Raw genomic sequence first — 10,330 nt, 5'->3', positions numbered from 1 at the left:
TTTAAATCCAGTTACTTGTTTTCTTCCTGTTGAGTTTTAAGAGTTCTTTGTATATTTTGGATAAGAGTTCTCTACTAGATGTGTCTTTTGCAAGTATTTTCTCTCAGTCTGTGGCTCAACTTCTAATTCTCTTGACGTTGTGTTTTACAAAGCAGTCGTTTTTAATTTTAATAAAGTACAGTTTATCACATTCTTTTTCATTGCCATACCCAAGCTCACCTAGGTTTTCTCTTGTGTTGTCTTCGAGGAGTTTTGTTGTTTTGCTTTTAGAGCTATGATCCATTTTGAGTTAATTTTTGTGAAGTTTGTAAAGGCTGTGTCTAGATTCTTTTTATTTTTTTGTATGTGGAGGACCAGTTGTTCCAGCATCATGAGTTGAAAGGACTAGCTTTGCTTTATTGTATTGCCTTGTTCCTTGCTCAAAGATCAGTTGACTATATTTACGTAGGTCTGTATCTGGGCTCCCATTTCTATTCCTGGAACTAGTTGCTGTTTTTCACCACTGTCACACTGTCTTGATTACTGTAGCTTTATAGTCAGTCTTCAAGTTGGGCAGTGTTAGTCGTCTAGCTTTGTTCTTCTCCTTTAATATTGAGTTGGCTATTCTGAGTATTTTGCCCTCTCTATAAAAGTTAGATGCAGTTGTCAATATCCACAAAATTGCTTGCTGGGATTTTTATTGGGATTGCACTGAATTGATAGATCAAGTTGGGAAGAATGGACATCATGACAAAATGAGTCTTCCTACCCATGAACATGGAATACCCCTTCATTTATTTAGTTCTTTTTTGATTTCTCTCAGCAGAGGTTGCTGTTTTCCTCACATGGGTCTTGTGGAAATTTTGTCAGATTTACACCTAAGTATTTCATTTTTTAGGAAGTGCTGCTAACGTACATAGTAATATAATAGTGCGTGTTTGGGTTCATCAAAAGGAAGATCCTTCCGGGTGGGCCTGGCCTAATCAGGTAAGCTTCTTAAAGGAGGACGTAGGTCTTCACTGAGATCAGAGAGGTTCTACTGCTGGCCTCAGAGAGGATGAAGTCTTCCTGATTCCTAGAGTTGCAATAAATGAATTCTGCCACGAGAGCAGGAAAGAGGGTCCTGAGCTTCAGACGAGACCCTAGCCCCAGCTACTCTTTGAGCAAAGGACCCAGCTAAGCCTTGGCCAGATTGCTGACCCATGGAAACTGTCAGATAACAAATGCTTGTGGTTTTAAACTGCTGAGTGTCTGGTAGCTCCTTACACAGTAACAGAGAACTAAAACACTGTCTGCAACACTGACCTTTGAGGAATAGGCAGTTGGGGGATGTAGATAGGGGCTTATAGAAATTTTTACAAGGAACATATATTAATTTTGCAATTACAGAAAAGGAAAATGCTAAAAGGCTTGTTTTTAAAAGCGTTGTCTTCTCTTTGTACTTTCCCAGTGTGCTTTAAAAGCAAGCTCAAAAGCAAACAGCATCCCACTCCTCTCCTGGTAATTGCTCTACTCCAAACTGTGGGGCCTGAAGCGAGAGGGTCCCCCTCTGTCTGTTCTCCAACTGTTTTTCTTTCCCTAAGAGGAGCCAAAGCAACTTGATCTCAGCCCAGAGGGTATAGTTTGCCCAGCCTGGGCAGCTGCCTCCAACAGCTCTGACACCTTTCTACACACCTGGGATGAGTGGTGGCCCTGTCATGTTCTCAGTCTTCCCCGAGATGCATGAGTCACAGCTGAACAGAGCCAGGAAAGTGGAGGTGTGGGCAAAGGAACATGCCCACCGTGGGACTGGCACCCAGGATATCAAAGTCCCTTTCCCTTTCTCCTCCCTTCCCCCTTCCTCCTGTTGCCTTCACAATTTCAGCCTCTTATAAAGCCTGTTCACACCCATTATTTCATTTGCCCCTCATAAGATCTTATACTCATGAAGGAAAGGTCACTAATTCCATTTTGCAGATGAACAAAACAAAACAAAGCTCAGGATTTAGGGCAAAACCCGGAAGTTTCCCAATGATCCAGTTTTCCGTCCCTCTCCTCTCTACCCCATTCTCCATCCAACAGCCCCTCCCACCCAGCCAGCCTCCTGCATTTGACTTCCAGGACAGTTTATTCAGATAGCAGGGGGGTTAAGTCTTCTGGTCAATCAATTCTTCAGGGCCCCAGGGGCAGCACGCTGAACTGGTAGGTGCACAGCAAATAATGAAGTGCACATTTTCAGTGGAATACAAAACTGAATCTTGATGAAAGGTATTATTAAATTCAGCAAAACACAAAGAAAATTTAACTGAACAGAACTGATTATTCCATAAAAAGGGACTAGATTACAGCTTGCATCATTTTTTGTCTAGACAAATCACTTAGACACACATGTGCTGGTTTTAATTAGTGCATGGAAATTAAGCATTCTGTAGCCCAAAATGTTATTGTTCAACAAATCAAAAGGATACATATTTAATAAAGAACTAAACAGCTCAATCACTCCCCATGAGTGACTGTTTTATCCCCTTCCCTATTTAAATGAAAAACCCACATGACTCAAAATCACTGCTGCTTCTTGTGTCTGATAGAAGGTTTTCTGTTCCCTCATCCCCAATATCATGAAATGTACAATAGAAGTCACATGCAGGACTGAATATACCACAGCAAAAAACTTCCCGTTTTTAGCCAAAAAGTCCAGAGTTTTCCCCCCCTTGTTTTAACCCTTCAGGAAATTCTCAGTGGATGTAAACTCCTGGTTCAAGTTTCTATGCATCAGTGATCTTCAATAAGAAGGTGGCAAATAGATTGTTTTTAAACCTATGTTATCACAGTCTAATGCCGGAGCCTGCCGGCCAGTCGAGCAGATGACCTGACTGAGGGGGTGAGGATACAGAAAAGAGACAGAAACGAAAGATGGGGTTGGGAGGACTGCTAGTCCCGAAGAACCCAGCAGCCCCGAGTTTATTTGTCTCAGCCAATTTATACAGCACATAAGCAGGAACATTCCCACCGTTATTTGCAGAATGTGGTGACTTTTGTGTTTTTTATCTTCCTTGTTTCTTGGCGTTCGGAACATGCTGACCTTCACATGTAGCCAACCTCCCTGTTCTTGTAAGCTTCTAGATAAGCAAGTTACTGTGAAACTCAGCCAAATATTTCTAAGACAAACGCCCTGGGGGGGGGCGCATCAATGGCTCCCTGCATCTCCCCCCTTTTTATTTTATAGAGCTAAGGTGCTTATCCCAAGTGACGCCTGTCTTAAGTTGTCTCACCTTGTATCAAAGGATCTTACTCGTCTTTGGCAATGCACATCCTATTTTATCGGATGCCGCCTGGCTTGAGTTGTCCTGTACCAAGAGAGAGACTTACTCGTCATCGGCAAAATCACTTATTTATGGGGGCACCTCTTTGCTCTCGCGGAGAGTTATAGCATGGTATCAGGGCGTTTTTGTCTTTTGGTATGTAACAGCAACCTATGTAAGGTGACTTTAGTTGCTGAGAGGTCTCGGATAATCAATTGAAGCACACAGGGAAATATCAGTAACCCAAGAAGCACCAAGCCCGCAAGTCCAATGAGGGCTCCTATTCCATGTTGCCAGGCTGTAAGAGATGGGAAGCGGGATTGTATCCCTTCAACCATCTGTTTTGCCATTTCGGCAAGGGAAGTATCCAGCCGAGGTGCTTCTCTTAGGGCTAGAATATCTTGATGTAATTGTATCAAATTTAGAGAGGCATTATCATGATGCCAAATACCTGCAAGATGTTTTTGAACTTTATCCCAACCATAATCAGACTTATTATAAACCTTTCGGGTCACACAAATATGTTTAAAGTTTGCATGGCAGTCCAGATTTATGCGTAGTTTTATACTCTGTACCTCTCTTCCTATGAGAGACATAGTGTCATACAATGCATTTAAGCGTTCTTCTACTTTTTGATCTATAGCTTCTTGGATAGCAAGAGTTTGTGTAACATTAGCAGATAGCTGATTGACATATTGTGCAGTCTGAATAGATTGAGAAAGAGAGACAGCTGCGGTAGTAGCAGCAGCAATCAGAGTAACTAAGGCAGCAATACCTGCTACAAGGAGACCTACAAAGCGTTTTGGGCGTGAAAGCAATTCAGTAACTTGCTTGAATAGCTGAACTCCCTCATCACTATACCAGGGACCCGTAAGGTTTACGGGTACCATTACAAAAGAAGGTTGATGTAGGAGTACAAGTTTGTTAGTGGCAGAGATATTATAAACACAATTAGTAAGGGTACAATTATAACAACTAACATTCCAATGACTTTCGGCAGAAGTTATTGTCACATTTTCAATTAGAAGTACATAGGGTTCTGGCACGCAGGCCTGTACTTTGTAATAGCCAACATTAACCCGTACAACCTGTACATTCCCTCGTGGATCCCCAGTCTCCCCCCCCATAGCGGCCACCAACCGCCACAAATAAGACTGTATGGGGCCGCCGTCCATAGTTAATAGAGTCTCTACCAGATATAATTTTCCCATATTGTCTTTTTTTTGAAGACCCCAATTTATCAAATACCCTGAGTTACTGGTATTATACACCGTACCGTTAGTCCCACGGCACCTAAGCCATACAGGTTGTCCCGTATGGTTGTTGTTGTCGCGTTCACAAACAGGGAAATCAGGTGCTCCCGATGTAATATTTGGCACTCCTGCTCCTGTGAGTTCTGTCATCCAAACTTCCCAATTGGTCAAATTGGTGGTGATTTGTTGGAACTCATTGTCCCCATCCTTGAGGGGACTGTTTATCTGGACCAAGTAGCTCCTTCTGGATAGAGTCAGGTTAACTAGGAGACAGTTGTTCTTGTCCCCGGGGTTTTTTGTGAAGCAAATGGGCCTCCCTGTGGATAGGCCATCAAAACTGAAGTTTTCCGCCTTTGTCGGACGAATGTGGCTGCTGGAAAAACCACCCATACACCAAGTGTTGTTGGTGTAGACAGGAATCTCTGGATGATCCCAGGCAGCCGGTTGGAGCAATGGGGGGTTAGGCACGTATGTCCAATAGTTATTCCCTTGTCCCTGACTCTTCGAGGCTGCGCCTAGCAGGACCAGCACGGTCAGGAACATCTTTTGAGAAGTTACCACTGAGGAGCTGCGCGTCTGTGGAGATTCAACTGGACTCATCATCACTGTCTTCAGGGTCTAGGGGCTGCTGGTCCCTCCACTTCTTAGATTTTTCCGCATGGCGTATCAGTCTTTCCGGGAGCCACCTCGGGGCGTCAGCATCCTGTGGAAAAACACAAACATATCCTCGGCCCCATATGAGGACCGGGTCTGGGCCTTGTCACGAACCCGTAAGTGGGTCCTTCCATTTAACCAAGGCCTGGGGGCTGGCAGAAGGATGCCAAAAGCGATCTGCTGTACTCTTGAGAAACATTAACAATTTGGCAGGTTGGGCAAGTTTGAACTATATGTCTGGCCTATTTGTAAGTAATAGGAAAATGAGCTTGAAGGCCAGCAGCATTTGTATGGGTTAAAGAATGAAACTCAGTTGCCTCAGTAATTAGAACATTAGCAATCAATGAATCAGCAACAGCATTGCCACGCATCAGTTGTCCCGGTAGGGAGGTGTGGGCACGTATATGAGTAATGAAGAATGGATGTTGTCGGTTTTTGACCACCTGTTGAAGCTGATTAAAAAGAAACTGGAGAGACGGGCTTGAGTTATTAGACAGTAATGCCATCTCAATGTTTATTACTGTGTGAACTACATAAGCTGAATCAGAGACAATATTTAAAGGTTTAGTATAATCCTATAAGGCAGTTAATACAGCAAGTAACTCTGTTCTCTGTGCAGAGGTGCAATTAGTTTGAATGACTTGTTGATTTATTTCACTTATCGCTGCCCTGTCGTTACTAGACCCATCAGTAAAAACTGTTACAGCTTTTGAAATTGGAGCTGGACTTAATCTCTTAGGGAGAATCCAACTGGTCTTTAGAAGGAATTGAAACAATTTATTTTTTGGATAGTGATTATCAATAATTTTAAAATATCCACAAATAGCAACTTGCCAGATTTTAGAATGGGTATTTAAGTATATAATTTGTTGTTTTTTAAACGGGACTACTATTTTATCAGCTTAGATTCCGTTTAAATAAAGAACTTAAGTGTGAGCTCATAAAACAAGCTCTGAAATTAATTCCAAATAAGTTGGGAGTGATTTGACAAAATTATTAGGTAGAAACAGCCACTCTACCAAGTCAGTTTGTTGAATTATCACCGCTGTAGGTGAATGGGGGATCCCATATGCGAGGCTCCTCAGGAGGCGGAGCAGTGAAATTATTTACAGGGGGATCCCTACCCCTGGGATTTTATGGACCGGTGTAAGCAATCAGGGGAGGTCTGGAAACGCTTTTCCCAGTATAAGGCACTTGGGGAGGTCCGAGGCAATCTTTTCCCTTCCGAGCAACCTTAAGTTTCACTAGCTGTCCCTGAAGAATTTTCATTTGCTGAGAAAGTGTATAAATTGGATCAGTGGGCTGTCTACTTTCTTGAGCTGCAGCCACTACAGGGGGATATTTCTCCCTATCATACTTAGCTGCAGTTTCTTCCAAACCTTTTTGATCTTTTAGATCTAATTCTTTCCATAGCTCATCCGGCACTTCTTGATAAGTAGGTTCATTATTGTATATCGGAGCTCCCTCCCCCTCCTCTCCTTCCTCCGGAGCAGAGGCAGAAACGGGAAGCTCCACATTTTCTGCCTGTTTTACCTTTTCCAGCCTACAGCCCTCATGTCTAAGATCTAAGCAGTCTCTAATTAAAGTCCATAGCCCAAATGTCTCTACTGGGACCAGTTGAGGTCCGTGGGCAGTATAATAATCCTGCACTCTCTCTCCAACCTTTGTCCATGTTTTCGAGCTAACTGTCCCTTCTTCTGGGAACCATGGACAAACCTCCTCTACAAACTGCAGAAAAGAGTGTAGCTGTGTGGTGCTAACCTTAGTGCCCCTTGAACGGAGCATGGTCTTTAAGACCTGTACAAATAGCGCTTTGCTATTCTCTTGCCCCATAATTTTTTACTCCCAACTATATATCTACTAACCGCTCCCTTACCGACTCACGTGTCCGAGTCACTTGCGCGCTTTTCCCGAGCGGTGTCCTCTACCGTGGTCCCAGGTTTTCAGGTCCCTGTTCGGGCGCCACTTGCCGGAGCCTGCCGGCCAGTCGAGCAGATGACCTGACTGAGGGGGTGAGGATACAGAAAAGAGACAGAAACGAAAGATGGGGTTGGGAGGACTGCTAGTCCCGAAGAACCCAGCAGCCCCGAGTTTATTTGTCTCAGCCAATTTATACAGCACATAAGCAGGAACATTCCCACCGTTATTTGCAGAATGTGGTGACTTTTGTGTTTTTTATCTTCCTTGTTTCTTGGCGTTCGGAACATGCTGACCTTCACATGTAGCCAACCTCCCTGTTCTTGTAAGCTTCTAGATAAGCAAGTTACTGTGAAACTCAGCCAAATATTTCTAAGACAAACGCCCTGGGGGGGGGCGCATCAATGGCTCCCTGCAGTCTAAGCCTTCTCAAAACCCAGACAGGGTCTAGGGGTCAGATGACAAAGAACCTATATCCATGGCCTTGGAGGAGGGGGCGGTCTAGGGAGGACTTGGCAAGTGTGAGGGAAAAGGGAGGATGTCTAATCTGCTCAGGCTTCCATAACAAAATACTTTTGGCAGCTGAAGTCCTAGATCAAGGTGCTATGAGGGTTTCTGGTGAGGCCTCTCTCCCTGGCTTGCAGATGGCTGGCTGCCTTCTTGCTGCATTTTTACACAGCCTTTCCTCTGTGAGTATGTAGAGAGAGAGAGAGAGAGAGAGAGAGAGAGAGAGAGAGAGAGAGAGAGAGAGAGAGAGAGATCTGGTGTCTCCTCTTCTAAGGACACTAATTCTATTAGATTAGGGCCTCACTTCACTTAACCTTAATTATCTCTGTCATGCAGGGACTCTACTCCCGCTCCCCACACAAGAACGCAGGACATGGTGAGGCCAAAAAGGAACACCCACGGAGACATAGACAGGGGAGTCATACCATTATATTCCCAATGGCGGCTGGTCGAGACACAAAAGCAAACATCCGCCAGTACCCCAACAGAGGGTCTTCCTGCACCCCAGTCTCACTGGCAGCCGGGGAGACACAGGAAGTAGGATCCACACGATCCGATCCGAGATCCACCATCCGCGCCTGCTAACCCCGCTTGCTAACTGCGGCCCACCCTCGCTCGCTCAGCCGCAGCAGTTATATCAGTGGCTAATGGCTAACCGGTAACAGCTGATGGCCAACTAGTTACTAGCTGACAGCCAACTAGTCACAGCCGATGGCCATCTACTATCCGAGCCAGCACCTTTCCAGGTGAGGCTGAGAGCCTGGAGACTGCTCTCTGGGGCTCTGCCCCCACAATCTCCCTAAAGGCCCTATCTCCAAATACAGTCACATTGGTGGGGGTTAAGGCTTCAACATATGAATTGAAGGGGATGGAACACAATTCAGTCCACAGCAGAGGAGGACGCAGGGGCCTGGGGAGAGAACCAGGTGAGAAGGAATCCGAATACCTAACCTGCAGGTGCCCCTCTGGCCAGATGAGTGAGGAGGCCCTATAAGGATGAGTGAGGCTTGTGGGGATAAGAAGAGAGGCATTCTGGGCTTGGACATGTCAGTAATCAAGGCTCTGAGGCTTGCAAGGGTTTAAGGAGGAGTCTGGGAGTCAAGGGCAAGGGGTATGCAGGTTTGGAGGGTGAGTGAGTGCCAGTCTGCAGCTCCGCTCTCTCTGTAATGCTGGGGCTGCTCCCCACAGAGCAGGATTCAAGTGTCTGCCTCTCGTCTTCCCTCATCTGCCCAGCAAATACTGCTTTTAAGCAAATGTAGCCTCTCTCTCTTCCCACCTATTCTCATGTTTCCAAGCCCATGGGCCACCCCTCAGCACCCACTGTAGGGAAATTCAGGAACCACCGCTCCTCACACATACCCGTCTGTTACACTGATTACTGTAGACTATAATTATTAGTTATAAAATATATATTTTCTACTAGAGCATGAACCCTGCTCCCATACCTAGGGTGGCGTGTGTGTGCTTGCCATTGGAGCTCAACAAATATTTGAAGAATTGGCCTTAGAGCCAGGTGGACCTCTAGTTAAATCCCAGCACTGCCACTACCAGCTGTGTGACTAGGACAAGGGAGGTGAAATGTGTGGGCCGTGACAGCAGGCTATCGAGGTACAGACCCCAAATTTGCCACTTGCTGGCTGAGTGATCTTGGCAGATTACCTGACATCTTGTTTCCCCAGAGAGGTGCTGTGGGGATTAAATGAGGAAAGTACTTGTCTTGTGCTACACATGTAATAAATGTTATTATTACTCAAACTTTCTGAATCTCAATGTCTCCCTCTCTAGTGACAGGTTATAGGTTTATTTTAAATGGAAAGGAAGTAAAATTTGTACAAAGAAGTTTCACCAAACAATATTTACTTTGTGCGATGTATTCTAATATTATACTATCTTATCAAAGAAAAAAAGTACTCTCAGTGACCCGGCAAATTGATTTCATGATCCATTCACATATAGAAACTAAGTTTAAAAAACCCAGCGTACAGAATATATTTTAATAGACATTATTTTTCAGAACAGTGTTAAGTTCACAGCAAAATCGAACAGAAAGTAAAGAGAGTTCCCACATACCCCCTGCCCCCTCCCTTAGCTTTGCCCACTATCAACATTCCCCCACCAGAGCAGGATGTTTGTTACAATCGAAGAACACACCCTGACACATCATTGACACCCCAAGTGCATAATTTAGATTGCGGTTCACTCTCAGTGTTGTACATTTTGTGGGTTTGGACAACTGGGTAATGACATGTATCAATCATCACAGCATCATACAGTAGTTTCACAGCCCTAAAACCCCTCTGTGCTCTGTCTTGCTACCCGTCTCTGTAGAATATTTTTTCCACCCAGTCCCCAGGTCACAGATGATGCTCAATAATTTGCAGTGTAGATGATGAAAGCTGTTATGACGGCTCAGGCATGTGAGTGGCTGAAAGACAGCTGTGGCGCCAGGCTGAGAGAGAGGGGAGGGTGTGGGTTGTGCAGGGAGGACAGGCAGGCTTTGGCGACAGAGTGGGGAATGGGGAGGCAGGAGCCCTGGAAACTGGGGTCTCTGGAAACTAGTGGTGGTGGGTGGTGGCTGCAAAGAAATGGCCTGCGAGGACTTCAAGGGGGAGTTTCAGCCTGCTCACCAGCGTGGGCCGATCGCCGGGACAGCCGGAAAGCTGTGGATTAAGAGAAGGCCACGCTGAGCCCTAGTCTCCTTTCAGTGTGACCTTGGGCAAGTCCCTTCTCTCCTCCCGG

The sequence above is a fragment of the Rhinolophus hipposideros genome (assembly GCF_964194185.1).
Source record: "Rhinolophus hipposideros genome assembly, chromosome: 12".
Classification (NCBI taxonomy): domain Eukaryota; kingdom Metazoa; phylum Chordata; class Mammalia; order Chiroptera; family Rhinolophidae; genus Rhinolophus; species Rhinolophus hipposideros.
Note: the sequence above shows the minus strand (reverse complement) of the source record.